General features: G+C 41.2%; 1 long non-coding RNA gene across 1 annotated transcript; it reads left to right on the top strand.

Annotated features, from left to right (window-relative positions):
- The first annotated feature begins 23,024 nt into the window (after nt 1-23,024).
- On the top strand, nt 23,025-23,396 carry LOC149981458 (uncharacterized). Its single transcript, XR_016482735.1, has 2 exons — nt 23,025-23,131; nt 23,234-23,396. It is a non-coding gene; the product is annotated as an uncharacterized LOC149981458 (long non-coding RNA).
- Nucleotides 23,397-24,688: the final 1,292 nt, after the last annotated feature.

The raw sequence follows: 24,688 nt of genomic DNA, 5'->3' as shown, positions 1-24,688 counted from the left end.
GTAAAAACTGTTGAGAATACTTTGTCCTAGACTTGGCACTCCGGTACCGTTTGTCATGCGGTAGTAGAGAGAACAGTCTATGACCGGGGTGGCTGGGGTCTTTGACAATTTTTAGGGCCTTCCTCTGACACCGCCTGGTGTAGAGGTCCTGGTTGGCAGGCAGCTTAGCCCCAGTGATACACTGGGCTGTACGCACTACCCTCTGTAGTGCCTTGTAGCTACCTACAATCACCACCTGGGGGTGGCCCGTCAGGAAGTCCAGGATCCAGTTGCAGAGGGAGGTGTTTAGTCCCAGGATCCTTCGCTTGGTGATGAGCTTTGAGGGTACTATGGTGTTGAACGCTGAGCTGTAGTCAATTAATAGCATTCTCACATAAGTGTTCCTTTTGTCCAGGTGGGAAAGGGCAGTGTGGAGTGCAATAGAGATTGCATCATCTGTGGATCTGTTTGGGCGGTATTCAAATTGGAGTGGGTGTGACGATCGTCTATTGAAGGTGTGGACCAAAGCGCAACGTGGTAAGTGTTCACACTTTAGTTTCAACTGAACACTAAATAACAAAACCGAAACAGTCCTGTCAGGCACCGAAACACAAAACAACTACCTACAAAAACCCTGTGGGAAAAAGCTACCTAAGTATGGTTCCCAATCAGAGACAATGATAGACAGCTGTTCCTGATTGAGAACCATACCCGGCCAAAACAAAAAAACATAGAATGCCCACCCAAATCACACCCTGACCAAAATATTGACATAAAAAGCTCTAAGTTCAGGGCGTGACAGTGGTTCTAGGGTTTCTGGGATAATGGTGTTGACAAAATGTACTTTGCTGGGAAGTAGTGTATGATTCTGTCACTATTAATTGATGTTCAACATTTCAACAGGCTATTAACCCGAATATTAACTCTAACTCAGTCAGGAGCAAGCCAGGTAGCCTGAGAAATACATTAAAATATATTATTTAGGCTATATTATTATTATTTCAAGGCTGTAGCCTGCCATTTAATATGCTATTATATTCCCATGCCCTAGTCATAGTAAATACATCTGTTTTGTAACAACCATATCATGTAATAAAATAGAATAAATTAGAAAATAATAGTTTCCCAAATGAACAAAAAGTTACAAGTGCATGCAGGCCGACCTGATTATATGTGGCTGCTGTGTTAAAAAAACAAACAACTTTTTCTCGAATTCATTGATGATCAGTTGTAACTGGTTCTGTTGCGCTAAATTTGTACAGTTGACAGACAACTTTATTACTGTTCCAGGTTATGCAGCATTCGCTCATTCGTGGTCATGCTCTGTTGCAAAATTAAAAAAGATTCCACTTATCTCCAGTCATGTAAAATTACGTAGAATTGCATGAAAGGCGTTTATAAAAAAATAAAAAAATTAGGACCGCAAATAAGATAATAGATTAATGCACTGCTTTATTATAATGGAGCTCTTTTCACACCTACCCTTGTCCGCGGTGGTCTGTGAATCACAACCTTCTGAATGCTTCTTAAAAATAACGAAGAACAGTTTCTAGAACCGCATAACTAAGGCTCTGGTCTCTCCTATGAGTGAGGGTAAATGGTCGGCATGTTCTCTGCTATCCACGTATACAGTTGAAGTCTGATGCCTCACCTCCTGGTTACACTAGTGACCATATCCCCTGCGCATCCCGCAAAGGCGGAGGTGTTGCTAACATTTATGATAGCAAATTTCAATTTAAATTATTATAATTTTTTTTTCGTCTTTTGAGCTTCTAGTCATGAAATCTATGCAGCCTACTCAATCATGTTTTATAGCTACTGTTTACAGGCCTCCTGGGCCATATAAAACATTCCTCACTGAGTTCCCTGAATTCCAATCGGACCTTGTAGTCATGGCAGATAATATTCTAATTTTTGGTGACTTTAATATTCACATGGATAAGTCCACAGACCCACTCCAAAAGGCTTTCGGCGCCATCATCGACTCAGTGGGTTTTGTCCAACATGTCTCTGGACCTACTCACAGCCACAGTCATACTCTGGACCTAGTTTTGTTTAGTGGAATAAATGTTGTGGATCTTAATGTTTTTCCTCATAATCCTGGACTATCGGACCACCATTTTATTACGTTTGCAATCGCAACAAGTAATCTGCTCAGACCCTAACTAAGGATCATCAAAAGTCGTGCTATAAATTCTCGGACAACCCAAAGATTCCTAGATGCTCTTCCAGACTCCCTCCGCCTACCCAAGGAAGTCGGAGTACAAAATCAGTTAACCACCTAACTGAGGAACACAATTTAACCTTGCACAATACCCTAGATGCAGTCGCACCCATAAAAACATTTGTCATAAGAAACTAGCTCCCTGGTATACAGAAAATACCCGAGCTCTGAAGCAAGCTTCCAGAAAATTGGAACGGAAATGGCTGGAAGTGGAAGTCTTCTGACAGGCTTGGAAAGACAGTACCATGCACTGCTGCTTGATCATCCTGTTTCTCCAACTTAATTGAGGAAAATAAGAACAATCCTAAATGTATTTTTGATACTGTCGCAAAGCTAACTAAAAAGCAGCATTCCCCAAGAGGATGGCTTTCACTTCAGCAATGAGGAAAAGATCATGATCATTAGAAAGCAAATTACAGACTCTTTAAATCTTTGTATTCCTCCAAAGCTCAGTTTTCCTGAGTCTGCACAACTCTGCCAGGACCTAGGTTCAAGGGAGACACTCAAGTGTTTTAGTACTATATCTCTTGACAAAATTATGAAAATAATCATGGCCTCTAAACCTTCAAGCTGCATACTGGACCCTGTTCCAACTAAACTACTAAAAGAGCTGCTTCCTGTGCTTGGCCCTCCTATGTTGAACATAATAAACGTCTCTCTATCCACCGGATGTGTACCAAACTCACTAAAAATGGCAGTAATAAAGCCTCTCTTGAAAAAGCCAAACTCTGACCCAGAAAATATAAAAAACTAATCGGCCTATATTGGATCTCCCATTCCTCTCAAAAAAATTTGAAAAAGCTGTTGCGCAGCGACTCATTGCCTTCCTGAAGACAATGTATATGAAAAGCTTCAGTCTGGTTTTAGACCCCATCATAGCACTGAGACTGCACTTGCGAAAGTGGTAAATTATCTTTTAATGGCGTCAGACCGAGGCTCTGCATCTGTCCTCGTGCTCCTAGACCTTAGGGCTGCTTTTGATACCATCGATCACCACATTCTTTTGGAGAGATTGGAAACCCAAATTGGTCTACACGGACAAGGTCTGGCCTGGTTTAGATCTTATCTGTCGGAAAGACATCAGATTGTCTCTGTGGATGGTTTTTCCTCTGACAAATCAACTGTAAATTGCGGTGTTCCTAAAGGTTCCGTTTTAGGACCCTTATTGTTTTTCACTATATATTTTACCTCTTGGTGATGTAATTCGGAAACATAATGTTAACTTTCACTGCTATGCAGATGACACACAGCTGTACATTTCGATGAAACAATCAAAACAACAATCGAAACGAATCTGACAATTCATCTTGATGATTGTATAGTCGTATCAAATAAAACTGTGAAGGACCTCGGCGTTGCTCTGGACCCTGATCTCGCTTTTGACGAACATATCAAGACTCTTTCAAGGACAGCTTTTTTCCATCTACGTAACATTGCAAAAACCAGAAACTTTCTGTTCAAAAAATGTGATCATATTACTCCAGTGCTAGCCTCTCTACACTGGCTTCCTGTTAAGGCAAGGGGTGATTTCAAGGTTTTACTGCTAACCTACAAAGCATTACATGGGCTTGCTCCTACCTATCTTTCCAATTTGGTCCTGCCGTACATACCTACACGTATGCTACAGTCACAAGAGCTACATTTTTATGGAATGGTCTGCCTACCCATTTGAGAGACGCAGACTCTGTCTCAACTTATAAGTCTTTATTGAAGACTCATCTCTTCAGTAGGTCCTATGATTGAGTGTAGTCTGGCCCAGAAGTGAAGGTGAACAGAAAGGCAATGGAGCAACGAACCGCCCTTGTTGTCTCTGCCTGGCCGGTTCCCCTCTCTCCACAGGGATTCTCTGCCTCTAACCCTATTACAGGGGCTGAGTTACTGGCTTACTGGTGCTCTTCCATGCCGTCCCTAGGAGGGGTGCGTCACTTGAGTGGGTTGAGTCACTGACATGATCTTACTGTCTGGGTTGGCGCCCCCCCCCCCCCCCCCCCCCTTGGGTAGTGCCGTGGCAGAGATCTTTGTGGGCTATACTCGGCCTTGTCTCAGGATGGTAAGTTGGTGGTTGAAGATATCCCTCTAGGTGGTGTGGGGGCTGTGCTTTGGCAAAGTGGGTGGAGTTATAACCTGCTTGTTTGGCCCTGTCCAGGGGTGTTGTCGGACGTGGCCACAGTGTCTCCCGACCCCTCCTGTCTCAGCCTCTAGTATTTATGCTGCAGTAGTTTGTGTTGGTGGGCTAGGGTCAGCCTGTTATATCTGGAGTATTTCTCCTGTCTTATCGGGTGTCCTGTGTGAATTTAAGTATGATCTCTCAAATTATTTCTTTCTCTCTCGAAGGACCTGAGCCCTAGGACGTTGCCTCAGGACTTCCTGGCCTGATGACTCCTTGCTGTCCCCAGTCCACCTGGCCATGCTGCTAATCCAGTTTCAACTGTTCTGCCTACGTCTATGGAATCCTGACCTGTTCACCTGATGTGCTTCCTGTCCCAGACCTGCTGTTTTCAACTCTCTAGAGACAGCAGGAGCGGTAGAGATACTCTGAATGATCGGCTATGAAAAGCCATTTATTTAGCCAAGACATTTACTCCTGAGGTGCTGATCTGTTGCACCCTCGACAACCACTGTGATTATTATTATTTGACCCTGCTGGTTATCTATGAACATTTGAACATCTTGGCCATGTTCTGTTATAATCTCCACCCGGCACAGCCAGAAGAGGACTGGCCACCCCTCATAGCCTGGTTCCTCTCTAGGTTTCTTCCTAGGTTCTATCCTTCCTAGGGAGTTTTTCCTAGCCACTGTGCTTCTACATCTGCATTGCTTGCTGTTTGGGGTTTTAGGATGGGTTTCTGTACAGCACTTTGAGATATCAGCTGATGTAAGAAGGGCTTTATAAATACATTTGATTTGAAGTCGGAAGTTTACATACACTTAGGTTGGAATCATTAACTCGTTTTTCTACCACTCCACAAATTTCTTGTTAACAAACTATAGTTTTGGCAAGTCTGTTAGGACATCTTCTTTGTGCATGACACAAGTAATTTTTCAACAATAGTTTACAGACAGATCATTTCACTTATAATTCACAATTCCAGTGGGTCATTTCACTGTATCACAATTCCAGTGGGTCAGATGTTTACATACACTAAGTTGACTGTACCTTTTAACAGCTTGGAAAATTCCAGAAAAGCTTGGTCGCAAATGGGTCTTCCAAATGGAAAATGACCCCAAGCATACCTCCAAAGTTGTGGCAAAATGGCAACAAAATCAAGGTATTGGAGTGGCCATCACAAAGCCCTGACCACAATCCTATAGAAAATGTGTGGGCAGAACTGAAAAAGCATGTGGAAGCAAGGAGGCCTACAAACCTTACTCAGTTGCATCAGCTCTGTCAGGAAGAACGGGCCAAAATTCACCCAACTTGTTGTGGGAAGCTTGTGGAAGGCAAGGTAATGCTACCAAATACTAATTGAGTGTATGTAAACTTTTGACCCACTGGGAATGTGATGAAATAAATAAAAGCCTAAATTAATCACTCTCTACTATTATTCTGACATTTCACATTCTTAAAATAAAGTGGTGATCCTAACTGACCTAAGACAGATCATTTTTACTAGGATTAAATGTCAGGAATGATATAAAACTGATTTTAAATTAATTTAAATGTATTTGGCTAAGGTTTATGTAAACTTCCGACTTCAAGGGGAGGGTCACCTTTTTTTCAAGCATTCAGTTAGGGTATATTTTACTGAAGGGAGGACCATCCATTTTCATTTAAGACAGGTCAGATTTTCTCCTGGTGTCCCTCATTATAAATAACGTGCAGTCCCTTGCCGCTGCAAGTACTGATATTCCTCCTCCGTTGTAAAGCCTACTGTAATTTTGTATTGAGCCATCCACACCAAGTAAATATCCTCACAAGTCATCTACTGGCGGCCAATTCCTCATGTCATCCTCCCAATTACTTACAATGAACAAAAATATAAACACATGCAAAGTGTTGGTCCCATGTTTCATGACCTGAAATAAAATACCCCAGAAATGTTCCATATGCACAAAAAGCTTATTTGTCTGAAAATGATGTGTGGTTTTGTTTAAATCAATCCACCTGACAGATGTGGCATGTCAATAAGCTGATTCAACAGTATGATCCTTACACAGATGCACCTTGTGCTGGGGACAATAAAATATATGCAATTTTGTCACACAACACAATGCCACAGATGTCACAAGTTTTGAGGGAGCATGCAATTGGCCTGCTGACTGCTGAACTGTCCACCAGTGCTGTTGCCAGAGAATTGAATGTTAAATGATCCAAAGTCATTTTAGAGAATTTGGCAGTATGTCCAAACGGCCTCACAACCGTAGACCATGTGTAACCAAACCAGCCCAGGATCTCCTTCTTCACCTGCGGGATCGTCTGAGACCAGCCACCGGGACAGCTGATGAAACTCTGGGTTTGCAGAACTGAAGAATTTCTGTGCAAACCATCAGATACCGTCTCAGGGAAGCTCATCTGCGTGCTCGTCATCTTCACCGGGGTCTTGACCTGACTGTAGTTCGGCGTCGTAACCGACTTGGCCACTGGCACGCTGGAGAAGTGTGACTCCCAGTTTCAACTGTACCAGACAGACAGCATGTATGGTGTTGTGTAGGTCATGTTTGCGGATGTCAACAGAGTGAACAGAGTGTCCTATGGTGGCGGTGGGGTTATGGTATGGGCAGGCATAAGCTACAGACAATGAACACAATTGCATTTTATTGATGGCAATTTGAATGCACAGAGATACCGTACACGAGATCCTGAGAACCATTGTCATGCCATTCATCTGCCACCATAACCTCATGTTTCAGCATGATAATGCACGGCCCCATATTGCAAGGATCTGTACACATTTCCTGGAAGCTGAAAAAGTCCCAGTTATTCCATGGCCTGCACACTCACCAGACATTTCACAAAGGTGTATGACAACAAACATTGAAGAGGAGTGGAACAACATTCCACAGACCACAATCAACAGCCTGATCAACTCTATGTGAAGGAGATGTATCGCGCTGCATTAGGTAAGTGGTGGTCACACCAGATACAGACTGGTTTTCTGATCCACTTCCCAAACTATATTTTTTTAAGGTATCTGTGACGAGCAGATGCATATCTGTATTCCCAGTCATGTGAAATCCATAGATTATGGCCTACTGAATTTATTTCAATTGACTGATTTCCTTATGTGAACTGTAACTCAGTAAAATATTTGAAATTGTTGCATGTTGTGTGTTTATATTTTTGTTCAGTGTACTTTGCAAAGTTTGCTAGGATGTGAGATGTATTTCCCATTTCCTGAATTATGTTCTGAGATAGGTGACATGTTATGTGTTTTCTGGTTAGCCTCGATGCTAGCTTGAGTATCAGGCAGATTAAACCGGATGCCACGTTAAAACGACGTAAGTGTTCACCATCAATGCCAAACCAAGAAATATATTTACTCATGAAAATAATACTTTTCTAATTATCTTTCTCAAAAATGTTTGCATATTATCCCATACAATAATCTGAACTCTTAATTCTTTGTTGTAATTATTATTATCATCATATATATATATATATGATAATAATAATTACAAACAAAGAATTAAGAATTCAGATTATTGTATGGGATAATAGACAAACATTTTTGAGAAAGATCATTTGAAAAATATTATTTTATATATAATATATATATTCGCGACCCCACTGCAGTTCCCCCGCGTCCCTCTAAGGGTTGCGACCCCGACGTTGAATACCACTGATCCAGAGTCTGATTTTACAGTTCTGAATAAGAGAACCTGACTTGATGTAGCATTTCACACACAATAACTATACCTGACTTTGAAAAATACATGTGGTGTACGGGAGGAAACAGCAGCCTTTCAAAGCACAACCTTCTGATCGGTGAGAATCTCTCCTCTCACAGGGCAATGCCATTTGCTTAATAACATGGTTAGATACAGTAATAGATGAACAGTGGTTCATTAGCCTTCCCATTCTGCCTCAGTGTGAGAGGAGTAAGAGCAACCCTTCTAATGTAATAAAGACTATCTTATTCCATCGAATGTGTCTCGTCACCTCAGGAGAGCATAACACTCCCTTTGAAGTAGCTCGCTATTCAGCACTGTGACTTTATTCACAAAGGCTCATTGCATCAAGGAGATGCACAATCAATTAATTGTATATTTCATTTGAGTCTCTCAATGAGCACAGCAGCGTTGATTAGTCTCTCATATTTTCCACAGTACGTGAGACTTCCGAGATAGCAGCTCCTCATATTTAGGCTGTTGTTGGGCTGCTCTGTTTCCTCTCTGTTCGTGTCAGAGTGACCTTTCAATGAAGGGTCTTTATCGGCAGGACTGATGGGAGGGGAAAGCTTTTCTCTACGCTCCACTGTATTCTCTATACCCCCTGTTCTGAGCAGTGGTGGACTTACCATTAGGCAATTCAGGCAATTGGCTGGGGCCTCACATCATCAGGAGCCTCGTGAACTTTGCATAATTTTGTTTAATAATACATCATTTTTCTGATGTGTGCTGAAGTCACTCCTCCAATGTGTGCTATATAGCGGTTGTGACAAATGGAGTGATTTTTGTTTTCTTTCTCTGAATTTGGCGCTATCTTTTGTTTTTCTATGCTTACAAGTATTACCTGATGATGTTTCCTGATGTTTTCCCGAACTTTACAATATTTCTTATGCATTACTCATTTTTTGATTCAGTTTTGATTGAGTAATACACCTTTCCCATACTCAAGTCATATTACATATTTTCAAATTACCCTTATAAACATAGAAACTTGGTTGCAGTTTATCTCTGTTCTAGAATGGTTAAAGCCCATAAAATAAAATTAAATATAGCTGATACAGTATATACACGGCTTCCTCTTCCTAGTATCCTAATGGCTAAGGCTTCAATTGCAGGCGGACATCAGGCAAAGCTGTGTCTTTGTTTTTAATCACTTGACTCTGCTATTCAACCAGACGGCTTTTCCATTTTCCGTATGTACTGAATGGCGCCTTCTGCTAAGAGTTCCTGTTCACCTGAACTGGAGTTTCTAATGCTAAAATGCCGACCTCACTATGTGTCGAGGGAATTCATGTGGGTTATTATCACAGCTCTGTACATACTTTCACAAGCAAACATCAAGGCAGCACTCAGCATACTGTACAAGAACATTAGCCAGAAATAATCCTCTCACCCGGAAGCAGTCTTTATTGTCGTGGGAGATTTTAACCAAGCAATTTTAAAACAAATTCTTCCAAAGTATCACCAACATGTATCCTGCCCCACGAGAGAGGAAACAACTTGCTAGAACATGTTTATACAAATATCCGTGACACATACAAAGCCATCCCCCGCCTTCAATCGGCCAATCAGATCATGTCTCTCTGTTCCTACTCCCCGCCTACATGCAGAAACTTGAGGGAGCCACCAACACAGAGAATAGTGAGGTGCTGGACAGAGGAGGCCGACTCAATGCTGCAGGACTCTTTTAAGAATACTGATGAAAATATTTAAAGATGAATCCATCCTCGACTCATCCATCAACATTGAGGAAAATACAGTGCATTCGGAAAGTATTCAGACCCCTGGACTTTTTCCCCAAAAAATGTTGTTACAGCCTTATTCGAAAATGTATGAAATTATTTGTTTGATTCATGAATCTACACACAATACCCCATAATGACTAAGTGAATACAGGTTTCTAGAAATGTTTGCACATTTGTTTAAAAAAAAAAAAAACAGAAATTCCATATTGATAAAAGTATTCAGACCCTTTGCTATGAATCTAGAAACTGAGCTCAGGTGCATCATATTTCCATTGATCATCCTTGAGATGTTTCTACAACTTGATTGGAGTCCACCAGTGGTAAATTCAATTGATAGGAGGAAGATTTTGGAAAGGCACACAACTGTCTATAGAAGGTCCCAGAGTTGACAGTGAATATCAGTGCAAAAACCAAGCCATGAGGTCTAAGAAATTGTCCATAGAGCTCTGAGACAGGATTGTGTCGAGGCACAGATCTGGGGAAGGGTACCAAAATATTTCTGCAGCATTGAAGGTCCCCAAGAACACAGTGGCCTCCATCTTTCTTAAATGGAAGAAGTATGGAACCACCAAGAAACTTCCTAGAGCTGGCCGCCCGGCCAAACTGAGAAATCAGGGAAGAAGGGACAAGAACCCGATGGTCACGCTGACAGGGCTCCAGAGTTCATTGGTGGAGATGGGAGAACCTTCCAGAAGGACAACTATCTCTGTAGAACTCTTCCAAACAGGCCTTTATGATAGGGTGGCCAGACGGAAGCCACTCCTCATTAAAAGGCACATGACAGCCCACTTGGAGTTTGCCAAAAGGCACCTAAAGACACTCAGACCATGATAAACAAGATTCTCTGATCTGAATGCCAAGCGTCATGTCTGCAGGAAACCTGGTATCAACCCTACGGTGAAGCATGGTGGTGGCAGCATCATGTGGGGGGATGATTTTCAGCGGCAGGGAGTGGAGACTAGTCAGGATGGAGGGAAAGATGAACAGAGCAAAGTACAGCGAGATCCTTGATGAAAATCTGCTCCAGAGTGCTCAGGACCTCAGACTGGGGAAAGGTTCACCTTCCAAAAGCACAACGACCTTAAGCACACAGCCAAGACAACGCAGGAGTGGCTTCGGGACAAGTCTATGAATGTCCTTGAGTGGCCCAGCCAGAACCCGGACTTGAACCCGATCGAACATCTCTGGACAGACCTGAAAATAGCTGTGCAGCTTGCCAGGATCTCCAGAGAAGAATGGTAGAAACTCCCCAAATACAGGTGTGCCATGCTTGTAGCGTCATACCCAAGAAGACTTGAGGCTGTAATCATTACTAAAGGTGCTTCAACAAAGTACTGATTAAAGTTTCTGAATACTTACGTAAATGTGAAATTCCAGTTTACATTTTTTTATACATTTGCCAAAAAAACTCAAAAATGTTTTAGCTTTTTTGGTTGTGGTGTATTGTGTGGAGAATTATGGAGAAAAAACAATTTCATCCATTAAAAAAAAAGAATAACATAGCAATTATCCAAAATGTGGAAAAAGTCAAGAGGTCTGAATACTTTTCGAATGCACTGTATATACAGTACAGTACCAGTCAAAAGTTTGGACACACCTACTCATCCAAGGGTTTTTCTTTATTTTTACTATTTTCTACGTTGTACAATAATAGTGAAGACTTCAAAACCATGAAATAGCACATGAAATCAAGTAGTAACCATAAAAGTGTTAAACAAATAAAAATATATTTTATATTTGACATTCTTCAAAGTAGCCACCCTTTGCCTTGATGACAGCTTTGCACACTCTTGACATTCTCTCAACCAGCTTCATGAGGTAGTCACCTGGCAAGAACAGCTTTAAAAAGCAAAGACAAACGACAGTCTATCTTTACTTGAATACATGAAGGTCAGTTAATCCAGAAAATGTCAAGAACTTTGAAAGTTTCTTCAAGTGCAGCCTCAAAAACCATCAAGCACTACGATTAAACTGGCTCTCATGAAGACCGCCACAGGAAAGAAAGGGTGCTTGAGAGGTTGCTGCAGAGGTTAAGTTCATTTGTGTTACCACCCTCAGAAATTGCAGCCCAAATAAATAGTTCACAGTTCAAGTAACAGACACATCTCAACATCAACTGTTCAGAAGAGACTGTGTGAATGAGGCCTTCATGGTCAAATTGCTGCAGAGAAACCATTATAAAGGACATCATTAATAAGAAGAGACTTGCTTGGGCTAAGAAGCATGAGCAATGGACATTAGACCGGTGGAAATCTGTCCTTTGAGTCCAAATTTGAGATTTTTGGTTCTAACCGGCGTGTCTTTGTGAGATGCAGAGTAGGTGAATGAATGATCTCTGCATGTGTGGTTCCCACCGTGAAGCATGGAGAAGGAGGTGTGATGGTGTGGGGGTGCTTGCTGGTGACACTGTCTGTGATTTATTTAGAATTCAAGGCACATTTAACCAGCATGGCTACCACAGCATTCTGCAGTGATACGCCATCCCATCTGGTTTGTAGTTAGTCCCAATATCATTTACCTTTCAACAGAACAATGACCCAACACACCTTACACCGCTGTGTAAGGGCTATTTGGGGCGGCAGGTTAGTGGTTAGATCGTTGGGCCAGTAACCGAAAGGTTGCTGGATCGAATCCCCGAGCTGACAAGGTAAAAATCTGTCATTCTGCCCCTGAACAAGGCACTGTTCTCCGGTAGGCCGTCATTGTTAATATGAATTTGTTCTTAACTGACTTGCCTAGTTAAATAAAATATATATACAGTATATACATACATTTGCCCAAGAAGCAGAGTGATGGAGTGCTGAATCAGATGACCTGGCCTCCACAATCATCCAACCTCAACCCAATTGAGATGCTTTGGGATGAGTTGGACCGCAGAGTGAAGGAAAAGCAGACAACAAGTGCTCAGCATATGTGGGAACTCCTTCAAGACTGTTGGGAAAGCATTCCCCCCCCCCCCCCCCCCTTAAGTTGTGCCGTGGCGGAGGTCTTTGTGGGCTATACTCAGCCTTGTCTCAGGATGGTAAGATGGTGGTTGAAGATATCCCTCTAGTGGTGTGGGGGCTGTGCTTTGGCAAAGTGGGTGGGGTTATATCCTTCCTGTTTGGCCCTGTCCGGGGGTGTCCTCGGAGTGGGCCACAGTGTCTCCTGACCCCTCCTGTCTCAGCCTCCAGTATTTATGCTGCAGTAGTTTATGTGTCGGGGGGCTAGGGTCAGTTTGTTATATCTGGAGTACTTCTCCTGTCCTATTCGGTGTCCTGTGTGAATCTAAGTGTGCGTTCTCTAATTCTCTCCTTCTCTCTTTCTCTCTCTCGGAGGACCTGAGCCCTAGGACCATGCCCCAGGACTACCTGACATGATGACTCCTTGCTGTCCCCAGTCCACCTGGCTGTGCTGCTGCTCCAGTTTCAACTGTTCTGCCTTATTATTATTCGACCATGCTGATCATTTATGAACATTTGAACATCTTGGCCATGTTCTGTTATAATCTCCACCCGGCACAGCCAGAAGAGGACTGGCCATCCCACATATGCTCTCTCTAATTCTCTCTTTCTTTCTCTCTCTCGGAGGACCTGAGCCCTAGGACCATGCCCCAGGAATACCTGACATGATGACTCCTTGCTGTCCCCAGTCCACCTGACTGTGCTGCTGCTCCAGTTTCAACTATTCTGCCTTATTATTATTCGACCATGCTGGTCATTTATGAACATTTGAACATCTTGACCATGTTTTGTTATAATCTCCACCCGGCACAGCCAGAAGAGGACTGGCCACCCCACATAGCCTGGTTCCTCTCTAGGTTTCTTCCTAGGTTTTGGCCTTTCTAGGGAGTTTTTCCTAGCCACCGTGCTTCTTCACCTGCATTGCTTGCTGTTTGGGGTTTTAGGCTGGGTTTCTGTACAGCACTTTGAGATATCAGCTGATGTACGAAGGGCTATATAAAATAAATTTGATTGATTGATTGATTGATTGATTCCAGGTGAAGCCTGTTGAGAGAATGCCAAGAGTGTGCAAAACTGTCATCAAGGCAAAGAATCTAAAATATTTAACACTTTTTTGGTTACTACATGATTCTATATGTGCTATTTCATAGTTTTGATGTCTTCACTACTATTCTACATTGTAGAAAATAGTAAAATAAAGAAAAACCCTTGAATGAGTAGGTGTTTCCAAAAGGTTGACTGGTACTGTGTAAATAGTACCTTGAGAAAGTATTCACACCTCAGGACCTTTTCCACATTTGGTTGTTTTACAAAGTGGGATTAAAATTGATGTAATTGCCATTTTTTTGTCAACGATCTACACAAATTACTCTGTAATGTCAAAGTGGAAGAACAATTCTCACATTTGTAAAAAATATTAATGAAAAATAAAATATTAATACATCTTGATTAGATAAGTATTCAGAATCACCTTTATCAGTAATTACAGCTGTGACTCTTTCTGGGTAAGTCTCAAACAGCTTTCCACACCTGGATTGTGCAACATTTGCCCATTATTCTTTTCAAAATTCTTCAAGCTCTGTCAAATTTGTTGTTGATCGTTGCTAAATGTGGAAGACACATTTCAGTTGAAGGCATTCAGTTGTACAACTGATGAGGTATCTTTCCTTTCCCTTTCTTGGTAAGCAATTCCTGTGTAGATTTGGCCTTGTTTTTTAAAATTGTTGTCCTGCTGAAAGGTGAATTAATCTCCCAGTGTCTGGTGGAAAGCAGACTGAACAAAGTTTTCCTCTAGGATTTTGCCTGTGCTTAGCACCATTCCGTTTATTTTTTTATTGTGAAAAACTCCCTTATCAATTACAACCCATAACATGATGCAGCCACCACAATGCTTGAAAATATGGAAATTTGTACTCAGTAAAGTGTTGTATTGGAATTGCCCCAACATAACACTTTGTATTCAGGACAACAGTTAATTGCTTTGCCACATTCTTTGCAGGATTACTTTAGTGCCTTGTTGCAAACAAGGAACCTTCCCTGGTCTTTGTGGTTGAATCTGTGTTTGAAATGCACTGCTTGACTGAGGGTCCTTACAGATAATTGTATTGTATGAGTACAGACTAGGTATTTTTACTCCTGGATTTATTTAGGCTTGCCATAATAAAGGGGTTGAATACTTATTGACGTAAAGAGGAACCAACAGCATTTTAGCAACATGAAATCTTATTCAAATCTGTTCATATACACCGCCATGAAGAATATAGTATTAAACATTTTCTGACAAGCAAGCACTTAGATATGGTCATTTTCACGTTTTCAACAACTCTTAGAATGTCTGGGAATGAAGTATACTAAGGAATTTGTGAAAGTCTATAGCAATATAGAGTGGGAAAGCGGCCGTTCATTTGGACAATCATTAGACACTGCAGGAAATAAAACCTAATAAAAACATGTGTCTCGTCTACGCAGACCGGTGCGCCATAGCCAATCAGAGCTACAGTAGGCCTTTATACAAACAAGCCATTTGTCACACAGGCCTGTCATCATTCACTTTGAACTGGACTGTGTGTTTGCAGGCAGTTGCAACAGCGCAATTTTAGATCATTAGAACGCATTCGCCAAAAGCCACAAAATACACCTGAATGGATTTCAATATGTAAATACCACAGGAGTCCTCTTACATTTGGTGACATTACAGTCCTATTGATCAAACAACCATGAAAAAGTAGGCTCTCTCTCCCTCAGTTATGCACATCAATAACAACAAGATCAAGCACTAATGCTAGCCAGAGAAAGATTAGCTAAAATCTAACAAAGGAACATTAGATAAACCCTCTCAAACCTTTTCAGCTAGATGCCCGTCAAAATTGCACTGAAAAACGATGGGGAATTGTAGCCTACTTGTCCTTCTGCAGCTTGCCTACCATTTCAATTTTGTATTTTTTTTAATTAACTAGGTAAGTCAGTTAAGAACAAATTATTTTTTACAATCAGGGATTCAATCGAGCAACCTTTTGGTTACTGGCCCAACGCTCTAACCACTAGGCTACCTGCCGCAACCAATGCATTCATTCTTGTCCCAACCAAGCACCCAAGCTAACTGGCTAAAGTTGGCTTGCTTGCTAGTGTTGGTTCCGTTGTTCTGTGCTCCATTTTAATTACTTAACAAATAAGGACACTCAAAATATGCACTTATAAATCATAACAATTTAAATCAAATACAGCTGTAGACAGAAGTCAAAGATCAAACATCACACATACAATTAATGTTTCTCCTGAGTTCTGCAAAATAGGAAAAGTCCAAGTTACTTTTATCATGCTTGTAGTCAACCCCCTGTGATGTCACTGCATACATCATTACCTGCTACTCCTCAGACCAAGTCCATACATACACAGCTATACAAACTTGCAAAAGCGATACAATAGTTCCAGTGTTTTCTAAAGCCTCAGCAGTAAATGTCCACTCCCCCAAGTTGATTTATAGAGGTATGTCTGACTAGCCTCTTATCTCTTTTACTCCCCAGGGCTCTATGTTTATCTTTGAAGTGCTTTCTCACAGACCCCATGCAATAACTCACACATTTCTCAGACCATTTCTTCATAAGAGGCAGAGACTTAGAAAATACTGTGGAACCATTTTAAAATCTTATAAATGAATAAATATTGTTAATCTGTAGTCTAGGATCCTAGAAATGTAGTGGGGAGGGGTCTTATAACCCTTCCCCTTCTATTAATACAACATGAGCATAATCAATTATTATAATACATCAAACACATGGTACAGCCCCTATCATGACCCCAGTTTGACTCCATCACTAGCTAGCTACTTCCAGACACAAATGAGAGAACATCTCACTCTGACCATTTTACTCATGGTAGCAGAGCTGGTTAGGCTGTTTACATGTTATCTACATTTACTGACCGGGTGTTGCGCGTTCATAAATCAGTTATTCTGCAATCTGGCACACTCAGACTAGAGTGCTTTGAAATCGGAATAGATAGCCAGAGTGAATTTGCGAACGCAAGAGAGATGCTAACTGGATAGCAGTTATTCAAGTTATTGCTAGCTAACGAAATGACACTTGCATCTCTAGCTGTGTATTGCCACCAAAATATGATAGGAGGGAAAAAGTCAGTCACTCACCTATTCCTCCAATGACATGACATGACATCCTAGCAGCTAGCTATCTAGTTAATGTTAGGCTCCTTGTTTTTAGCTTGCTACATAAATAGATACACTAGCCGATTAGCCACGTTATGACTGCTTTGTGATCATTGTCCTTGCTAATTTGATTGTATTGACATTCCCAGCCTTAGTTACATTCGTCTGTTTTTGTCCAAAATATTGACTCATTGAAACTGAAACAGTGCATCCCGAATGGAGGCAGCAAACAATGTACCAGGCCAGCTGTGATTTACAACCTGTTTTTTGGACTACCAAGTAATGTAGTGGTGAACTATATTAATCATGCAGTGAACTTCATCCATCTATTCTGCCAACAATGCCTTTCTGTACGTCATGGAATGTTGAGTCAAATATAACCTTGTAGCATCAACTGGGGATTGTATATTTTGGACTTATATTATGATTGTCTGTTTATTTCATATCTGCTTTTCATTTTTTATTAATTTGTAAACATTTTGAAAAACATAATTCCACTTTTATATTTTGGGGTCCTGTGTGTAGGCTAGTGCCCCAAAAAATCTAATTTTGATAGATTTTAAATTCAGGCTGTAATACAACTAAATGTGGAAAAAGTCAAGGTGTGTGAATACTTTCTGAAGGCAAAGTACTATTCAGTTTCAAGTTTATTAGTTTTATGAACAGGAAGGTCGATATTGCAATGAAAAATATCAGCCCAGAGTTTCTACATCAGTGCATCCCTCACTAACTAATAGCAGATAGCAATTATATATAAATGATAATGCACCTATAGTCTATATTTTTAAATAGCTGCCTTTTTTCTGGCCCACAAATTGCTTTTGACAAAAAAATCGCCCCTCATCCCAAAATGTTAGACCCTCCATTAAATTTGAGCAAGAATTGTTGCCCAATCCTGTTCTATGTGGTGTTGCAAAGACCTTTAGTAGTGAAGGGCTTTTCAAGTCTTATCTGTTAGCATTTTCATTCTGGTTCGTTCACCTAAAAGAGCCAGCTCTGAACAGCCCTTCATCCAGTAGCCATGACTGTGTGGAAGAGACATGGGAGGGCCTTGGACTGGCCTCTGCCTGGGGCCTCCAAATCATTAAGTCCGCCTCTGGTTCTGAGCAGCAGTTACTGTGCATAATGCTACTGTAAATAATGGATAATCCCTAGTCAGATCTGAGGCTGGGGCGGGGCTAGGGCAGGGGGAGCTGGAAAGGTGAGGTGGGGAGGATCCAGCTGAGCTGGGACCCCAAGGCAGGGTTGGGGTGAACTTCAAAAGCCTACAATTTAGGCTTCCTGTCACTCACTGAGAGAGAGAGAGCCTTGGAAGCCCAGCAAGAGGGACAGGACTACTTTCTGCTTACGTCCCTCAATCATATTGCCTGTCTGATTTGTGATGTATTGAAAACAGTAAGTGATATCCTTCAGTGTGTATATGTTGTCCCAAAAATAGTGGCTTTCCAAATTCCTCATCACTGACAACTGTCAACTAAGGACCGTCTTTGCATGTGTTGCATGAGAAACATTCATCGGCTTGTCATGCATTCACATCTATGCCAGTGTGTTTGTGAGCACGACTGGGCGCAACCAACAGGTGCTTTCAACCCCAGACAGCAAAACATCTTATATTCAGCGGTTGTCAAGCTTCAGTTCAATTTTCAAAATGCAAAGACACGCATGCATCACAGGGTCATATAGTTCACTGTTTTAATTGTATTACACCCCTACTCTAATAATGTAAGCGTTCTCCTGTTGTGTCTGGGAAGGCAGAGTGCCCCTCCACACCTATACACTCTAAGAAAAAAAATTGCTATCTAGAATCTAAAAAGGTTCTTTGGCTGTCCCCATAGGAGAACCCTTTGAAAATACAGTTTTTGTTCCTGGTATAACCTTTTTGTGTTCCATGTAGAACCCTTTCGAGGGTTCTACATGGAACCCAATAGGTTTCTACCTGGAACCAAATAGGGTGCTCTTATGGGGACAACTGAAGAACCCTTTTGGAACCCTTTTTTCTAAGGGTGTAGGGCAAGTGCATACTGATCACAGGTTCAATACATTTCCAACTGAACTGGAAATTTCGATTACAATTCAACAGAACAACAGAGAAGTACTGTCTAAATGCTTCCCAATGCTAAACGAGTCCAGTTTGTCTAGCAGGCAGGGAATAATATTGTGTTAATGCCTCAGTGTGTGGGGGACCGAGATGCCACTCACGACAAGGAAACACAATTACGTTTCTCAACAGGTTTGTTGATGAGATTACAGTAAAGTGCAGGTTCCTGCATATTACCCTAATCTAAAAGTACCACATAGGTTAGTTAACATCCAGGGTGCACTCTCTAAATCAAGCCAACATAGTGATTCAGAAACTTTAGTCTTGGTTTGCTTCGCAATAGGCCAAATGTAACAAAGGAATGTCCTTAATTTCTCACCCCATGTCTCTCTTTCCATTATACCCACCTCCTGAATCGAGCTGCACTGTGCTCTCTCCAAGTGCATTGTTTGACCCTAACCTTAAATTGGAACAGACACTGTTTTAACTACTTTGCAGCGGTGAAACAAAGAGATAGTCATAATATTGGTCTAAAATATCAAATCTACAGTTTATGCTTCAAAATCAACTTATACCGGTTTTAAAAATAGTTTCTATTTGACTCAAAATTCCATTAAGTAGAGTAAAGCGTTATTGGCGCTCTGTAGATTATAAATTACTTTATAAATTCACAGTGTTGTGTAGTACATGTAGTTTAATTAGTAATGAAACTTCATTTTTCAGTATTTTGGTGTTAGTTGAACTAAATACAAATCTTGGTAGTGTTTTCACTTGTTCATTACTTTTTTTTGCCATGTAGGGGTGTAGCTAACTACTTTTCTTTGCAAAAATAAAATATGGGTGAAGTAGGCAAGAATGTCCTTTCTTTTCAGCATCAGACCTGCCTAATTTTCACCTGAAACAACCTTTTTGTGATTAAAAGGATTAATTACACATTCTGTTAACATCTGACTACAGAGGGATCTATTCTTGCCATTTGTATTCAATGACATTTCAGATTAAGATATGATAATTCTTCACAAAGTAGTTTGGATGTAGTGAACTACTTTTTCAAAGTAGCTTCAGTGAAGTAAACTACATATTTCTGAAGGGTAGAATTAGTGTAGCTTAACTTCTTCCAGTGTGAAGCAATTGGTAGCTTGGCAAACTATATTTTCACAGTATCTTCCCCAACACTGCAAATTCATATATTCATACCATGACATTTGCACACAAGGATAATAGAAACTGCATCATTAGATACAGTTTAAACCTCACAACATTTATGGGCTCCGTTGCTTCTCCCCTGCCAACACTTCTCTTAATGATGGTAAAATTCTAATGTTTAATTGTTACGGTCTTAACACCTGGGATTGGACAGAGATATTGTCTCTCAGCGATGAGCAGCAATTAGGAGTAGACACCGGCATAATGAAGCCTGTTCCTTTGTGTCTCCAGCACAGAAATATGCCCCAGTGTGTGGATAGAGTTGAAGCTGGAGCTGGCATTCTCCTCCATGGCTTTGGCGTTGGCATGCGCTGTCGGCCCGCACTGTCGGCACGAGCTGTTTGCTCAAGCTGTCAGAAAATACGCCCTGCCCACACTTTGGAGTGCACGAAAGGATCCATGTGCAATTAAATACACCCCCCCCCTCTCTCTCCCTGTTCCTCCTCTCCTTCCCTTTTTCTCTCTCCCTCTTTCTCTCTCCCTCTTTAATACCATGATGCTAATTGACTTTGTTCCATCTGTCAGTGAAAGCTGACATCACAGAGTTTTGGCTGAGACCCCAGGGTTTGTTTGAAGCCCCTGGTACCCTATTGTGCAGAAGGCTGTAACTGGATCATTACTGTGGTGATTGTGCAGCAATCCACTATACATATCATCACATTCACAGAAGAAAACAGGGCAATTAGTGGAATTGGATTCTGGCTCTTGCTACCTTTTCAGGTACAAGGATTCTCTTTGGAGAGACTCAACCCTGTTGCATCTTTGTTTCACAAATGGATCATGTCCTCTTAACAAGCCATGTGGATTACGTGCTCACATGGCATGACCCATGTTCTACTAACCCTTCTCACATGCCCAGAAAGCCTAGAAAGGGCTCATTATAGAACAGTCTATATGAGCAATGAGGCTGTGTATATAAAGTGTTTAGATTGTGATTTTAGTCAGGTAACCAGCTGCAATGATCACAGCACGTAAGTCGAGCATAAGCAGTTATTAAAGAGGCGTGCAAGAAGAGTTAACTTCAACACATTTGTCTTAGGCAAAACCTGAGATGTTCAAACGTGCAACTTAAAATGGAAAGAATGACAGAGTGTAAACATTCTAAGACAGGCCATGGCTGAAGACCATGAAAGGCAACTGTTGCTGGAGCTCGTCTGTGTGTTTTTCTTTCTGCTGCTACACCAAAGCCACAGCAGCTGAACACAGTATGGCTTGAGTTAACAGGAGCTCAGTACTGTGTTCCCATCATCTCATGTGTTCTATTTCAGGAGCTATATGGCATGAGTCATACTTGAGAGTTGAGACACTTGAGAAGAAGTCAACATGCTTCCTTGTCGGAATCATGAGTCATATTTTAGAGGGTGTCCATATTTACTTGACGAGTTTGCATGTTAGTTTGGTCTGTATTTCCAACTTGTTTCAAGCAGACCACCATAATCCCCTTGCCCAAGAACTCCAAGGTAACCTGCCTAAATGACTATCGCCCCGTAGCACTCACATCTATAGCAATGAAATACTTTGAAAGGCTGGTCATGGCTCACATCAACACCATCATCCCAGACACCCTGGACCCACTGCACACTGCCCTCACCCACATGGAAAAAAGGAATACATATGTAAGAATGCTGTTCATTGACTAACACCATAGTCTCCTCTGAGCTCATCACCAAGTTTGGGACCCTGGAACTGAACACCTCCCTCTGCAACTGAATCTTGGATTGTGACATGGTAATGTTGAACCCAAGATCAGAGAATATACCTGTTGACTGGCCTACCTGGTTAAACAAAGGTGAAATAAAAAATAACATAAATACAAATCTATCCTTTTGCCTAGTCATTTTGACCCTACCTATATGTACATAGCTACCTCAATTACCTTGTACCCCTGCACATTGACTCGGTACTGGTACTCCCAGTATCTAGCCATGTTATTTTTATTCGTTATTCACTGTGTATTTATTCCTCGTGTCACTATTTATATTTTTATTGTATTATTTGTATCTTTGTTTTTAACTCTATATCATTGGAAAAAGACCCGTAAAGTAAGCATTTCACCTGTTGTTTACGAAGCATGTGACAAATAAAATAATATTTGATTTGATCGCGTCCATGTTCGTTGATTTAGAAAGTAGCCCTCCATTTTTTATCTTGTTCTGAGACCTCCATTTTTAAAAAATCTTGTTCTGAGAAAGAGACCAGTATTAGGAGCTGAGAGAGCCACAGTCTGCAACAGGATGTTACTCACACAGAGAAATAAATCATGCTACTGTTAATATGATGTTGTTCCACCACGACTGACCTCTTATTTTCCTTCATCAAAGCCAATTACCAAGGGCAATGTACCCCTGACATTAAGTGCATGTAGATAATAACAATATGGTAATTTATTCTGAGGTCTTTAGACCTTATATTACAGTGGGTGGCAAAACTGACAAGAACAGAAATAACATCTGATCATATCCAAATAGGATGTATTGTTTCCATTCAACCTCAATCAGTTCATCATGTGGTTATTGTTAGGCCTAATAGCGTAAAGAGCTTACCATAAAGATGCCTATTCAATGGGATGTAATCTTTAGAACATTGCATTGCAGATGTTTAGTGTCAGCTCAGCTGCGGGATTGTGAGAAAACAGGGACATCTATTGCCCTCTGTGGTACAGCACAGTCTAACACCTACATGAAATTACACATCAGTGGTTCTTCATGAAAATTATCTTTACAGGATTAAGCCATGTATAAAATTAGATATATTTTATTTTCCAAATTAATTGTCACGAATCCCGTTTCCTGAGTCTGTTTTTTGCCTATGTTCTGTCCTGGAGAGTTTTTCCGGCGTCCTGGAACGCACCCTGTCTGGTTGCCGGGCAATGTAGCCAGTTGGGGTTTCTGATTATCCGCACCTGTAGCCCATCAGCTATCTGCACACCTGGTCCTGATCATCATCTCTCCTCTTCATAAGCCCGGACCTGACATCCATTCCCTGCCGGATCGTTAGCCATGAACAGTATGTTGTGCCAGAGTATCAGCCTCAAGTTGGATAGAAGTTGTTTTGTTGTTTGTTACGTATTGCTTGCCTTGAACTTACCTCTGTTTGTTCTGTCTTCAGTTACTCACCCGGATCATTTACCCCATTCCCGCCTGGTCGTCAGAAGATTCCGCTTCCCCATTGGATCCACCTATTTACTCCCATCAACTCATCACCGCTACCCGCTACACCACCTGGATATATCTACCCATTCACTTGTAAATAAATACTCACCTTTTTCCTACTCTCCTTGTCCTGGTCTGCTTCTGGGTTCGACTTTGAAGAATCGTGACATTAATAAGCTTATACAACTTCAATGTACATCCCACAATAACAAAGCAAAACAAATACAGATTTGCATACCATCCCAAAACAAATATTATTGCTCTCGTCAGTCATATCCAACAATATTTTATGTACTCTAAGTTGAAATAAAAAATAATTTGTTGAAATGACTGTAAATCTTACAGGTTGTGGCTTTGACTTGACAAAAGCGTACAGGCATGATGTCCAGGTAATACAATAGATGGTGATTCGATTCTGTTTTCCAGGGTCCGAGACCCCTCCTGTATTACAGGCACAACTCTACGCATCAAATCATGCACCCACTCCTGATCCGGGTTGGCACATCATCTGACACCATTATTAATGGCAAATCTGAAATACTAATTATGAGTATCACATAAGGCCCATACTGGCTGAATGGTTAATTGAGATTCCCTTCAAATGTACTATATGAAGGAGAATATGTAGCAAATAGTAAATAGCCTACTCACATGACACCATCCATAGAGCATAGACTAGAATAGTCCTTTCACCACTCGATCTTTTGGGAGCATTTTGGGGTAGTATTTAAAGCAGCATTCACTTGCCCCAAAGCTGGCTGTGAAGTGAATGTAAAGATTTGTGTCGTTACCCTTCTCATTTACATGCACACTGGAATCAATGGATGCTGTGAAACATCTATTTGACTTAAATCAAGCAAAGCTTGAGCGTGGCATTCTCCTATACCATAACAGAACTACATTACTGTAGTACCACTGGATCAGCATAAACCACACTAAAGATTACACAGTAAGGTCACAAAGAGATGACAAAGAGAACCAAATAGATGACAACTTACATTCACAGAGAGCCAGAACACACAATGCATAGAAGAGGAGAGTAGTGGCGATCAGGCTGGTGGGATTCATGGCTGTCTGTCTTCCTAGTCAGGTTGAGGTGTTGAGCAGTAGCTTATCTTTAGATCTCTGGTATCCCTCTCTCATACACTGTCCCCTTTTCTCAGTTAACACAGATGCGTGGGACGGGGCATTTTCCATGAGTAAAACCACATCTATCTAACCATTACTCTCTGCTTAGGAGTGCTCGAGGTCAGAGCTTAGGGACAAAAGCTAAGTGTGAAACTACCGAAGTGAGAACGGTCTATAATGCACCATGGAAAAAGAGTTTAACTTTACTTTCATATCATTGATAGTGGTCAGTAGTTGTGGTCAGTAGTTATGTGGTTGTGGTCAGTAGGTTAGGTCAGTAGTT

Source organism: Oncorhynchus mykiss, chromosome 8 (assembly GCF_057628025.1).
Source record: "Oncorhynchus mykiss isolate SJ-2025 chromosome 8, ASM5762802v1, whole genome shotgun sequence".
Lineage (NCBI taxonomy): Eukaryota > Metazoa > Chordata > Actinopteri > Salmoniformes > Salmonidae > Oncorhynchus > Oncorhynchus mykiss.
The sequence above is the reverse complement of the archived record's forward strand: the minus strand, read 5'-3'. Positions and strand labels throughout refer to the sequence as shown.